Raw genomic sequence first — 15,059 nt, 5'->3', positions numbered from 1 at the left:
ATCTGGTTAATCAGTCCATCCACCTTTTATTTCAAAATCGTCTTAATTATTCTTAGGCTTCTGATTTTTTCATATACATTTAGGTTTGGCTTGTTGTCATCCCCCAAGGAACCACGTTGGGATTTTGTGTTACATTGCACAGTATTTAGAGATTGATTTGGAGAATGTTATTTTCATCACAGAATTGAGTTCTTCTGGTTCATGAACATAGTTTATCTTTTCTTTCATCAGGAGTAGCTTGATGTTCTTCAGGACTGCCATGTCATTTTCTCCACAGAGGTATTAGACATCATCTGTTACTGATGTTTTTTTTTCCCCTTGCTATTTTATATAGTTTGTTGCTGCAATGCAAACTTTTTCTATAATGTTTTCTAATTTCTTATTAATCATATAACTGAATATTTTTATGTTGAACTTGTGCCTTAACAAACCTGCTGAATTTCCTTAACGTATGAAATGGCTTTTCTATAGTTTGCATCAGACTTTCCATATAAACAGTTATAGCCTGAAAATAAATACAGATTTATCCTTTGACCCTCCTATTTGCTTCTCTTGTTGATTTGAAACTAACAATAGGCACTCCTGCCTCACTCCAGCATTCAGTGGGAATAATTCTAACATCTTACAGCTCCATATGAAAGGTTTTATTTTCTTAGCATGAGAGGTGGGTAGGGAGGAAAGAAAGAAAGAGAAGATGGGGGGGGGAGAGAAATACTGTTAATCTTTGAGATCCAACAATTGGGTTTTTTGGGGGTGGGTTTATTTATTTATTTATCTATCTATTTATTTATTTATTTATTTTGCCTTCTATTTCAATAAATTCTCTTCTTCGTTGGCTTGTTCTCATTCTAGCTTCTTGAGTTGAACATTCTGTGGATCCATTTTCAGCCATACATTTAAGTTACTTTTTCAAGGGTTACAAAATTGCCTCTTGGCATAGCAATAGTTGTAGCTGGAAAAGTTTTGGTGTGGGACCCTGCGACCCTCAGGGTGCTGCAAGGTTAAGCAGGTCACTGCACAGAACTCCAGGGGGCACCACTCACAGCTGAGCAGTCCACAACCTGAGTGGCCCTGTGTGGTGGCCACTGTAGTCAGCCTCAGATATCTTGAGATCTCTGTTATATTCTGTTTTGCTTTTGAAATTCATGACTTACAATGTATTTAATAATGTTTTAAAGTTCCAAACGAATAGGGATTTTAACTGTCTTTTCATTTGGAGGTTGTAAGTTGACTGCATTATGAGATTGCACATATTACTGAGGCTTCCTTTGTAATGTGATCTTTAGTTAATTTGTGTAAACATGACACGTGGGATTCAGTCTCTATTTGTGAGGTGCCAACTTGTATTCTCTCGTAGTCATTCTGGACAGCTTTGCTACACCTTTCTTGCTAGATTATTTCTTCTCATAATTCGCTTTTTTTTCCTGCTTTGTACTTTTATCTTAAAATCTACTTCATATGATATTTGAAGTTTTATCAGATTTTTTAAATTAATATTGCTTTCTTCATCTCTTGTTTTCAAGTGGTTAGTTGCTATCATGGGTTTTCCTGTGTTTCTGTGGTGTGGTAGGTTTCTGATCAGCAGCACGTGACGTATTTTGTTTTGCTTTTTGTGAATTCATTCTGTAATCTCCTTAAAATTTAATTTTGTGGTCATTATAGATTTGCAGGAAAAAAAAAATCACAGAGGGAGGTCCCTAACCCTAACCCTAACCCTAACCCTAACCCTGTGGAAACATCTTACATAACAATTATTGATGAATAAACCAGGAAAGTGACATTGATGCAGTCAAATGGGCTTATACATTTAATAAGTCTGAGTATTTCATTAGTTTTACATGTGTGTGTGTGTGTGTGTGTGTGTGCGCATGAGCGTGTCATTTCTGTAGCTTTATTACTTGTTTGTCCGTAACCACCAACACAGTTCTTTTTTACAGAGATTACAGGATTCCTTTATGCTATCCCTGACAGCCTCTCGTACCTCCCATTCTTCACCTTTGTCAGTCAAGTTATTCTCCATCTCTATAATTTGTTTATTCCAAGAATGCTATTTAAATATAATTATGGGGCTTGTGAACTTTGGGAATTGACTTTTTTTTTTCACTCAGCAATATTCTCTCAAAATCCATTCATAATTATACGAATAGTTTGATCCTTTTTATGTTTAGTATCCCATGGTGTGGGTGTGGTACAGTTTATTCACCTGTTGAAAGACATTTGGGTGGGGCTGGGATTGTGGCTCAGCGGTAGAGCACTCACCTAGCATGTGGGAGGCTCTGGGTTCAATCCTTAGCACCACATTAAAAAATGAATAGATAAAATAAAGGTGTTAAAAGAAAAAAAGAAGACATCTGGGTTATCTGCAGTTAGGAGCTGCTGTGAATCTCACATACAGGTGTTCGTGTGAATGTACATTTTCATTTTTCCTGGATAATTGCCTTAGAATGCATTTGATGGTTCCTATGACAGACACATGTTTATGATTTGTTTTTTAATAGGTCGATTTGATCTATTCACTGATTAAATCTTGCTGGTCTTTGTACATATGAAAATGTTTTACATATGGCTTCATCTTGGGTGCTAATTTAGTTGGCTATAAAAATCTAGGTTGACAACACATTCTCTCACACTTGGGAAGACTGTTGGAGATCTACCACCTTTATCTCCTTGGTAGGCTCTTCAGACCTTCTCCTGGTTGCTTATAGCTTATATTTTCACTGCAAAGTGTCTAAGTATAGATTTATACCTGAAGGGGCAGCCAATAAGAGGATATTTAAAATTTCTATTATTTTCTTTTTATATATGATTTCTATGCACATCACTGTAATTCCTGCAAAGTGTGTATTAAAATCTTTAATCTGTCTTCTGTATCTCTCATTTTTATAACTCCCCACACACACACACACACACAGTTTAGCTCATTGTGCTTCTTTTTGTACTCGCATCTTCTATTCTCTCATCTAGCCTCGCATATGTCCCATCAATTACATTTTTTTCTTTGATTATTTTGGGTGGGGGGGGGTACCAGGGATTGAACTCAGGGACACTTTACACCTGAGCCACATCCCCAGTCCTATTTTGTATTTTATTTAGAGACAGGGTCTCACTGAGTTGCTTAGTGCCTCACTTTTTGCTGAGGCTGGCTTTGAATTCACGATCCTCCTGCCTCAGCCTCCCTGAGTATTTTTTTATTTTCAAGATTTCTCATAGGTTCATTTGTACATACTCATGCTTAGTTTTTTTTTTTCATTTGTACATACTCATGCTTAGTTTTTGCCTCTTTTGCTTCATCGTTTATCTTTGTTTTTAATATATATATATATATATATATATATATATATATATATATATACATACATACATACATACCATTTTATAATCTTGCTTCCTTTCTCTCTCGCACATGGTAAACAAACTGGTTTTGACTCTTCCCTAGAAACACTTTGTCCTGGAGTGAATCGGTGACTTCAGTGTTCTTGTCTTCTTACTTAGCCGTGTTCATCTTCCTGGCTTTCAGGGTACACTTTGCTGGCTCCTTTTGAGTCAGATTTGTATCAGCTGCTGTTTCTCTTCCTCTTGTTTTTGCTATCCTGCCCACTTTGTGCTCACTCCTCCTCCTGGTGCTTTTCTGTGTCTGTTTCCTTCCAGCTCCATGAGATCCTGAGTTCAGAGCCAAGTCTTTTAGTGGCGATTTGCCTTCTGCACGGTGGTGGGATCAGGGATGAAGTTTCAGATCCCGTCACGCAGACACTGTATAACCTGCCTTTGTTCCTAGCTCAGAGCCTGCTGCCATCCTTTTACAAAAGACACAGACATAGACTCCCTTCCTGAGTCCAGTGCTGGGCTCTGCTGGATGCATAGCCCTTTGGGCCCCATCAGCCCTCAGAAGGTGGGCTCCAGCCACCGTGGCCCGTATTTGAAGTCCTTGCCACTGCTCTGCATTGCTGTGCTGTTTTTGACAGAGATTTTGAAGCTGAGCCTGGCTCGGTCTCACTGCCTCTCTTTTTGTTTTTCCACCATCGATGTGTTTATAACAGAAAGAGTGCACCAAAATCAAACCTACTGCAGGGTTTCCACCGGAACTTCAGCAGGGTTTTCTCTTTCCAAAGATCCTCCACCTGCACCATCAGCAGTACACACACACACACACACACACACACACACACACACAATACCGTGGAAGGCCCCAGTCTCATAAAAGCCCTGTATAACAGGACTCCACTCTGCCTTTCCCAGTTTATACGCCACTGTCCTCTACCATCCTGTCAGTATACCATGTCCCCAGCACAGGTGACAGTTTGACATTCCAGGACCTCTGCGTCATCTTTCTCCCTAGGAGTCATGTTTGAGGTCGAGCTTGGAACACACACTTTTTCCTCCACTAGAGACTTCCACAAACCTCCCTTTGGGAAATTATTTCTCTCTTCTATTAACTCATTTCATTTTCTTTTTCAATCTCTATGACCTTTGCCATAGTCTGAAAATATTATAAAACCTAACCCAATCTCAAAGACTTAAAATAGTCCTATATTAACGATGTGAGGAGGAATGTTTATTAAAATGCTTTGTTACTTCCTTTAACTTTTTTCACAACAAGTAGTGAGTTGAACCTTAGGTAGGTGAGGACTGGGCTTATGTCTCACAGCGTCAACTACTAGGTGGTAGAAGAAGGGACAGTCCAGAACCCAGGTCCTGTCCACCATCCCACTGTGTATCCCACATTTTCTGCACCCAGCATTTGGGAAATGCTTGCTCCTGTGATGAGCAGGTGAGCCCCTTAGTCTATTGTCCAAGAACCCACCTGTGTCTGCCTTACCCAGGTCTTTAGAGACCTGGAACCATTTTTGGCCCAGAAATCTGCATTTTAACCACCTCTTTGATGACTCTTCAGCACTCTAGGTCCTAACTGTTACTCCTAATTGTTGCTCCCCAGAATCATCTGAGGGTGGGGGGTGGAGTGAGTTCTTAATGCTTAAGATGACCAAATCAGGATTTCCACAGTCATGTCCATGATTTTAACAGCTGCTCAGGTAAATATGAAGCAGCTCTACACTGATTCCTGTCCGAAAAATACCAGGTAAAATGTCTTAAAGTGATGACCATTGATAAATGAATAAATCCACATAAAATAGGAATTTCAAGATCCTTCTGATAAATTAGTCTTCAGGTTGCAAGTTTGGGGTGTCTTGATGCCTCAAATAATTCAAACGACTAGCAGAAGTACAGTCACTTCATGGTTGAGCATAAGCGATAATTCGCATGCAGGAGGAATGCAGTTGGGCTGGGGCTCAGTGGTAGAGCACTTGCCTAGCACGTGTGAGGCACGGGGTTTGATCCTCAGCACCACATAAAAATAAATGAATAAAATAAAGGTATCGTGTACACACCTACAACTAAAAACTAAAAAACAAAAGAGGAATGCTGTCAACCCCACGAATGCATTCCTGCTTTCAAAAACTTCGACATGGGGAAATTTGAACCTTCAAAATAAAGTAAATTTACGGAACAAGTAGACTAGAAAAATTCTTCTAAACTTTATAAAGATTTATTCCAAAATATAATTTAGTCTTCTAATATTTACTTATAAAAATGTATTAGAAACATTTTATATCCTCAATATAAGCAAATAAAATTAAAAAGCAAATAAAATACATCTGAAATTAAATTATGAGATTTTACATTTATCTATTTATTGGTAATGGGGATCTAACCCAGGGGTGCCTTACCATTGAGCCTCATCCCCAGCTCTTTTTACCTTTTATTTTGAGACAGGGTCTCACTAAGTTTCTGAGGGTCTTGCTAAGTTGCTGAGGCTGATCTCAAACTTGTGATTATCTTTTCTCAGCCTCCAGAGTTGCTGGGATTACAGATGTGCACTACTGCCCCAAGCTAAATTTAAAATTTATAAGACTACTCAGTACAAAATATCAAATTAGTAAACATGAATAAGGTTTCTAAATCTTAACTCTTTGGTTCCTAATGGACCACTAACTTTCAATCATTTGTTGTTCTTTTCATTTGGTGCTTGAACTCTGGACCTTGCACACGCTAGGCAAAGCACTCCACCACTACAGCTACAGCCTCAGCCAGAAGTCCATGTTTGAGTTTCACATAGGTACAGAGAGAATTCTTCTAAATGAATCTAGCTGTCTACAGCACTCCAAATAGAAATAAACAATTGGTTTCACTCTCTGTAATCTTCCTTAATGAGCGCTGTTTCTCTGGATTATTTAACTGTGACCACTGTAGGAGAGTTTCTGTGAAAGCACAAGATGGTTTTTCTTTTTTTTTTTTTAAATGATACAGCTGTGATTTTTAACAGCTATAAATTACCATCAGTCGGTATCACTGAAACCATCTGCCACTCTTTATTTCTGTCCCAGTGAATACTGAAGCCTTCCTCTGGCAACTTATAACTTCTCGAAGATCTCATTTAATTAATAACAGAAGACCCTCATGGCCTTTATTAAGTGCCTGACCATGGGTGAACTGCTGGAGAGATACAGGAAGGGTCACCCTCTAGGTCTCTGGGGGCATCATGGTTGGTAGATCACTGGGTTGAAGTGGGGCTGGAACTCAAAATTAATGAACGGATGACCTCAAGACTTGTCAGTACTTTGAAAAATTGATTTTGAAGTTGTTCATTTGTCTACATAAGGTTGTGAAGTCAGAATGACACAAAATATTTTATTTAACTGTAGCATGTCCATAGAACAGTAATCAGTTCATGTTGCATAGATGACTGATCGGCATTTAAATATGTTTTTAATTAGCTACAAATACTGAAAATTGGGTAATTATTAGTTAATGATCACATTAATAAACAAAAGAAACTCAGAAGTGGGGAGAAAAAGAGTTACTGTAGAAATAAACAAATGAGAACATATTGGCACCCAGTGAAAACGTTTCAATCAAAAATAAAGAAGATAGGTGAACTGCGAATTTGAGCAAAAAAAAAAAATTTAAACAAAAATCTTCCTGATAATTTTTAAAATTATTTCTAAAGAAATCATTTTCTCTTTTCTTTCATACATTTCACTTGCTTAGTAAATAATCTACCAAATTGAAATGTGAACTGAAATCCAAAAATATGGAGGTGTGAGGGCCACCCTATGGGGTGTGTTTTCTCTCCTTCCTCTTCATGGCTCTAGTGCCTAGCACGCGGCACACTGTGGGCCATCTACTTGGCTTGCAGTTCGTGGTGCTGTACATTCCCAGCCCATATTCCAGAGTGATTCTGGTGGATGGGGGTGGGATGCAGGAACTGGTGTGTGGCTGAGGGTCCTTTCCACGCTTTGGCCCTGAGAAGTGATGAGCTGTGTCTCCAACACAGGCTTCAGTATAATTATGACTGGTCCACGGAGCTCTGGGGATTGCATGACTGGTGTAGAGGCTAACAGCCTCTTTTTTATTCGGATTGTGACCCTCAGGTACACCTGTCAGCCACTGAGTCATGGGTATTTGTAAGCAACCAACAACTATATTGCCATGTCTGTGTGTTGCCCCCAGCACACAACAAAGTACAATAGAGAAAGTGAGAGTAGAGGGAGGGAACTTTCACCAGGGAAAAGTCCATGAGTAGAGGACTCTGTCAGAGGTTGCGGTAACACCTGAGGCTATTTTTAGTAAGATAGCTAAACTCAGGAAACCACGCACTGGCATCACAGTGCCAGGAGCACATATATCATGAGTCCCCAGAGACAGGAAGCCTGTCCTATATCATTTTCTTTTTAAATCCCAACTATATTGAGCACAATACAGAGGACATCCCTGTCTGTAATGACTTAACCTGTGTCTCTACATTATGGACTCCTAGTCATCTTTTAGTGCCTGTCTAAATGTTGCTTCTTCATGGGGATGTCTGCTTAACTCTCCCATGGCACGCCAAAGTCATTTGTACCAAGATTGGCATCACTTGCTTGAAATTCATAGCCCCCAAACTTGGATGGATGAATGAATGAGTGAACATTGATTGAGTTGATGCTGGATCAAACAATTTGAAGATGTCTTCTCTTGTCCTTCTTCAGCTCCTTCCCCCAGGCCCTTCCTTTTCATTCTTCTTACTATTTCAACTCATCCAATCCCCAGAATGAGCGAGCCAAGATCAAATTGGAAACTAAGAGCCTGAGCCTCTTGTGGTCAACTTAGTGGAGGAAATATGAAATTGGACTATTCATACAGGGAGTCAATAGGTAAACCATTACCAGCTTGTTTTTATAGCATCAACCTGGTGTAAAAACGAAAACAATCTTGGACACTACTGAATATCATCCATATTTAATGCCTCTGTGCTGTTGCAGTAAAACTCTGGATGATTATGGGCGCTACTTAAAAATATGACCCCTTGTTCAATAATTAATACATTTGATGGAGAGGAGAGTTTCACACAGTGCTCAGAGCTCCAGTAATTAATGGACTGATTACGAGATGCTTGTAAAATGGTTTAAACACTAAAAAGTACTGCCTGGGTGTAATTGTTTTAGAGTTAACCCTATGTATATAAATGTTGAAAAATGTACAGACAAGATCAGGGAGGGGCGGGAGAGATCATGAGATGGCAGCAGTTTACCGCTCTTAGCTCTTAAAAAGACTCTATAAAGGGAGAATGCAGGCCTTCCTAATACCCCAAACATTTCCCCATTGTGTCTCTAATCTCATAAAAGAATCACCTCTAATTCACGGGACTCAGTACCTTTTCAGAAGCAAGAAACTTCAGTTTAGTTACCTTTAATGACCCGATAACTAAAACACACTGACAATGCTCAAGTTCCACCAGAGTAACTCCTCTGTTTTATTCCACACCCGAGGGAGTTAAGAATTAATGCTAGCTCTGTTTGTTTGTTCTCCCTGTTGTTTGCTCTTCTCAGAAATGACCTCCTCTCTGAGCTTTCTTAGAGAAAGCCCAGCGATGGCATCTCAGTTCTAGGAAGGAGCAGGGAGGAAAATGGTCCCCTAACTGCACACCAGCTAGCTGAAATGTCCCAGCCTCCACCCCCCACCCCCCACCCCCAGAGGAACAGAAAAAGCCTTCTGTGGAAGATAAAGCGTTGTCTTGCGTCCTTTAGCACCATTCAGTGTAGTCAGGGTGAGGACATATTGGGCGATTATAGGACAGTCTTTGTAGAGGAAGCCATGGGTTTCAAGTTAGCACTAACCATCTATCAATTCTTAAGATTATTCCATGATTTACTGTCAGAGCATCATGTATTCTCTGATTTTCTGCCTCCCGTGAAACATTGTGCTTTCCTTTTCTATTGATGTATCAACTATAATAGTTACAAGCAGCTACAGAAAAATCAATAGTGAGCTTTCATTACTGTGTACATCAAGTAAAGAGCCCCTCGCTGCAAGAGTGCACCTTGTTAGAGTCTCACCAATGGAACATAGCAGCTCTCCGTGATGTTTGCCTAGTCTGAATTAGAAAAATCAACTTATATAGGGAATTTTAAACAGAGGTGATTTTTTTAAAATATGGTCATCTTCTAAATGGAAGCATAGCACCCTGGAAAAACAATCTCTCAACAGGTCTAGATAGGAAGCATAATCATTTTTCCAAAGGGAAGCAGCCATTCCCAAAGCGAACATAAACATGTGCAATTTCCATGTCTTCTGGTTTGGAATTGTCTTTTTAAGATCACCTGCACAGTAGGTGTAAGTACTAGGTTGTCACTTAAAAATCAACTCTAAGGGGCTGTGGCTGTAGCTCAGTGGTAGAGTGCTTGCCTAGCATGCGTGAGACACGGGGCTCGATCCTGAGCACCACATAAAAATAAACAAATGAAATAAAGGCATTCTATCCATTTGCATCTACCAAAAAAAAAAAAAAATCAATTATAAGCAGAAAGTTCCCGTAGCTGAAGTGAAGGGCACTGTGCTCTTGTGCTGACCGCCCAGGCAAGTGAGGAGGACCCAAAGAACAGTGGGAATGGAAAGTAATATTCCATAATCTTAATGGAACTTAGGAGTCCCAGACATACATATGGACAAAGTTTCATTCTCTTTCAAAGTATATGTTGGGAAAAGAAAAATACTTAGGGTTTTTAAATGACAAATACCTTTGTTTGCCTTTGGGAGCATATTAGTTACCAGTTAGTTCATGTAAATCAAAAATGGTGGAAAACAAAATGCAGGTCCTCATAGTGGGGGGTGGGGGCTGGCAAGGAGCAGAGGGTCTCTGGCATCTCAGCATTCATCTGGGCAACATACCCAGGAATTTCCAAAGCAGGTCCTAAGTCTTGGTTCTGAACCATGTGAAAGTTTAATTCCCAACCCCAAAACCTATGCAGTGAATATATTCAGGTCTATATATTAAAGTAATTAGTTTATTACTTTCTGAAAGTCATGATTTACACAAAGAATTTTTGCATTCTATTATTATCCAACTCCAAATCCCAGTTCTTATCCTCTTGAGAGAGAACATATTTAAATAGAATACACAAATTTATGACTTGATAATTTTTGTTCATATAAAAAACTTGAAAAACTATAAAAAATACTTTTGGAAATATCACAGCAATATTAAACAAACATCTAACAAACTAAAACTTTGAGGACCAGATCAACCTTTCCAAAGTAGCATTTTGAAATATTGATGAATCTTAACAAGTGTTTTGATTTCTGTAGGGTTGTCTTGTCTTGAGGGGAAGGGAGAAATATTTCAATGATAAACTTGTAAAATATCCCATTTTCTTTCATAGCTTTTCCAACTTCCTTTTTAAACATCTCCTTCAGTGTTTTTATATAACCAAAAATTATGTGAGGCTTTTAAAGCTTCCTTTGACAGTCCAGTAATAGAAAGAACTGCCATTCAGCTATAGGCACATTGAGTGTTTGATGTTCCAAAAGGTTTTCTCTGCAAGGATTGTGAAAAGATTAGTTAGCACATGCTGTTTACATCAGAGGATGCCGAGAAACTAGCAACAGGCTGTCTGTACTTCTATACCCCGGCCTGGGAGGAAGACCCTCCTTGTCCCAGCTAATCAAGGTGGTGGTAAAATCCCCTAGATTAGTTCTTTTATTTTCCAATGTTCCTAACAATTAAAATTGTAAACATAGTTATTTGCTACTCTTAATTATACTCTTGTTTTCGTTCATTTCTTTTGCTACAACCTAGGTTGGTGTTTTGCATGTAATTACATGCAGAAGTACTTTATTAAAAACCTACTTGAGTTGTGGTTGTCCTAAGTATAATTGGAGGTCCAAGTTGAATGAATATTTTCTGGATGATTACATAATCTCTCTGAATTTAACTACTACCTCCCTCTATGTAGCATTAATGCTTTTATTAAAAGTATTGTTTTCATATTATACATTAAAAAGTATTATTTTCACATACTTTTTCTTGCATAGTTAAAAAAAAAAAAAAATCCTGGGGCTGGGGACATAGCTCAGAGGTAGAGCGCTTACTCAGCATGCATGAGACCCTGGGTTCTACCTTCCAGGGCACTTTGAACCTTAACACCAAATAATCTGGTGCTTCTTCTGAGCCACCCAGGTTATGTTTGCTCTAACGCATCAGTCAAAGGGTGCAGACTCTGGCAGGAAAACCCAGAGCAGGATATTATGTACAGTAGGGGCTTTCCAACCCAGCTGTTCCAAGCCCTGTAGGGTCAAATTGATGGGGAAATCCAGAATGACAGCAAAATTGCCATCAACTCATGGCTCCCTGCCATGAGAGAGGTTGCTGGTCCAACACACAGGCCATGGGTGTTTAATAGGTCTTAAAAATAAATATAGTGAAAGAATGCACTTTAAGCAGAAATTGAGAATAAATTAAGAAAGAGGCAATAGTGGATAAGCAAATAAATAGAGACAGAGATAAAGAAGAAAAAAGGAAAGAAAGGTACATCTGTGATCATAATTTTTTTTATTCCCAATTTTTTCATCCTAATTTAAAAAATAAAAGAAGTTCATATGTTAAAAAAAACTTCTGAATTGCACCGACAAAATTGCTAATCTGTGATATGATTGAATTCTTAAATTGGTTTATATTCATACAAATTTTTTAAGAAAAAATAATTTCCAATATTTTAATATGTCTCACAAATACACTTTTTGCATTTGCTGCTTTCTTTCCAGGGGTATCTTTCCAAACACAGGTTTCCCTGTCTGTTCATGCTTCCTAACAGCCCCTCAGCCCATGTTCCTTCAGATTCTTTTCAGCAGACCTGACCTGTGCATGTGTAAGCACCGTCAAGCACACTTATGTGGGAGTGTTCCGTGACCAGCCTCACAGCCGGTGTTATTTCCTGTGCTGGATTTCCCACTTGCTGGGAGCTGTGGTCACACTTTGCATATTTGGGAAAGGGATAGGCCTGCTCCACACTTTCTTCACTGTCCCAAGCCAGCAACAGGCAAAGTCTTGCAGCCTGAGAGGTTGTCGACCACTTGAAGGGTAGATAAGCTGATGGTCAAGGGCATTCTGGAAATTTCCACAAAACATTTACAAAGGGTTTCATCAGTGACAATGAGGAACATGTGGTCAAAAAGCAGCTCGGTTCATGCTCTGATGCCCAGCTTACGTTGACTATCATCTTACCCACATGTCCTCTCTTCTGGCATTTGCGTTTAATGTCCAGAAGCTCTTTCAGAAACTGAAAAAGATGTTTCATTTTGCTGACCTATTGATGCTTCTGCACCCTTCCAAGGGCCCCCTCCCCTCTTGGTGGACTGTGCTTCAGGAACAACTCTAAGACGAGGATTCAATAGAACTTCAGGAGGTCAGATGGAGGTGCACCTTGTGAATTATTTCCCTCACCTCCAGTCCCACCACTTTGTCTCCTGTTAACAAAGTACAGATTGTAGATAAGATACAGAGAGTAGGACTTAGAATCAGGTGGACCTGGGTTCTAATCGCAGTTCTGTCTCCAACCATTGTCAACGCAGGAATAAAAATGATGTTAATGTATAACATTAATATAATAATGCAACCTCATTCAGTTGTCAAGCATTGAAGAAGATAGGCACTAAAAAGCACTGAAATGTTTGTGGCTGGCATTAGTATTAGTTAACAAACCATTATTAATAAACAAACCTTTATACAGTAGCTAAACTGAATGTGCTTAGACAGCTGTTACTGGGTAATAAATACTTCCATATTTCAAAATGACTTTTTTTTTTCCACCATGACTTTTCAGTCAGTGAAATAAGAACTGTTCTGGATCAGAACTGTTCTTGATTATGTGATCAGGAATTTGTTGGCTCTGAAATAGAGTGGGGAAGATAAACAGTTTCTCCATTTACTTCATCCTATCTAAGATTTAGGCATTTCTCTTAAACATTTTACTGTTAGAATGACATTTTCTTAAGAGTTTAAAATCAAAACACAAAAGCCATGTATGTTTTCACTTATTAATTATTACCATAGACTTGGAGGAAGACAACCAAACATCTCAAGAGTCATCCCCCCGCCCACAATACCTTTATTTTGTTTACTTACTTTTCATATGGTACTGAAGTGCTAGACAAACACTCTACCACTGAGCTATAACCCCAGCCCCCATTTACTCATTTTTTAAAATTCTAATTAGTTATACATGGCAATAGAATGCATTTTGACACATCATATGTAAATGGAGTATAAGCCGGTGTTTAATTCCTTGAAAAAGTGTTGATTTTAAAATCTGGGAAATGGAAGCTTCTTTATTTCTTCACAGCCAAAGAATACTCACACTCGGGTTTGTTCTTGGAAGACCCTCACAGAAAAGTGATGCATTTCTCTGTGTTGGAACTTAAAAACCTATCCTCAGTTTTCTCTGTTACTAGAGATTTCAGGGCATTCCTGAATCCACACCTAATCCAAAACTCAAAATGTAAACAGTTATTTAAATCCTTTGCTTTACAACATGGGAGCTCTACCCACCTCAAAACTGCAATGTGGAGAGCTCTGTGTGATTCCAGCTGCCCTTGATTTTGACATTGGAGTATTTGATGAATGGGCTCATGGGAAGAGGATTTGGTGATTTGTCTTTGTCCTCAATACTCAAGTTTGAGTCCCCAGGAGACAGTAGTGGTTCTACCATGGCACCCTGAACTGAGAGAACATCCATGGACCGGTCCCCTCCCTCAGCAAAGCTCAGTGAAGGTGCCCAAGCAGCTGACTACTGATACTGTTTCTGGTGTCCTGAAAGAGCTCTTCTCTGTGGAAGCTGGCTCAGGAAAATCCATACCTGAGCTGTCCGTTAGACGAGCACTGGATAGACTGTTGCTGGATACAGTAATTAGTTAAGTCAGCACTGCAATAATGTGAAATAACAAAGTATTTTAGCAGCCAGGCACCATCCTACCTTGTGAATAATTACTGTTAAGACACAGTTTAACCACAAGAATACTAGGTGTAGAGCAGTTCCTAATTCATGGTCTCGTAGCTAGTGGAGTATTCACAGATTTAAAGTCACTCTTACTCATTTTGCAGAGCTGTGGAAGTGCAAGTATTAATAATTTTCCTAAATACTCAAGAGCTGGTTATAATAAAACTGTAAGGACATCAACGTCTTCCCACACTTATATCAATGATATGTATGTGAATGTCTGATCATCATATTTTGTTGGTTTCCTTCTCTCTCTTTTTTTTTAATGGCTCTTTTTTTTTAATATTTATTTTTAGTTATCGGTGGACACAACATCTTTGTTTGTATGTGGTGCTGAGGATCGAACCCGGGCCACACGCATGCAAGGCGAGCGCGCTACCACTTGAGCCACATCCCCAGCCCGGTTTCCTTCTCATACAAGTCTTAATATAGCATTTACAAAACCCTATGATTGGATACACGAGATTTTATCACTGTCTTAGCAAAATCTACAATTACACACGTGTGCGCGCAAACACACACACAAAGTTTCCTTTGCAAAATACAAGCTGGTGAAGTTCTCAGACTAATCTTCGATATTATTTTTCTGTGCCACATGGTTACATAAATGTAAAAGAGGTTGGTAATATAGATTTTCTGTCTTTTATATACAAATACAAATCCATGAATGGTTGAATGAATTATTAATCTTAAGTTACGTCCAAAAACTAGGTATTTGGCTTTAACGGTCTTGTTAGTTAACCAGTTTTC

The 15,059-nt window shown here is 39.0% G+C and overlaps 1 protein-coding gene across 1 annotated transcript in view; it reads left to right on the top strand.

Annotated features, from left to right (window-relative positions):
• The window catches only part of Nr5a2 (nuclear receptor subfamily 5 group A member 2), a 117,897-nt gene that overhangs the window by 87,888 nt on the left and 14,950 nt on the right, over positions 1-15,059 (top strand). The gene's annotated exons all lie outside the window — the stretch shown is intronic.

The sequence above is a fragment of the Callospermophilus lateralis genome, chromosome 13, assembly GCF_048772815.1.
Source record: "Callospermophilus lateralis isolate mCalLat2 chromosome 13, mCalLat2.hap1, whole genome shotgun sequence".
NCBI classification, from domain to species: domain Eukaryota; kingdom Metazoa; phylum Chordata; class Mammalia; order Rodentia; family Sciuridae; genus Callospermophilus; species Callospermophilus lateralis.
The sequence above is the reverse complement of the archived record's forward strand: the minus strand, read 5'-3'. Positions and strand labels throughout refer to the sequence as shown.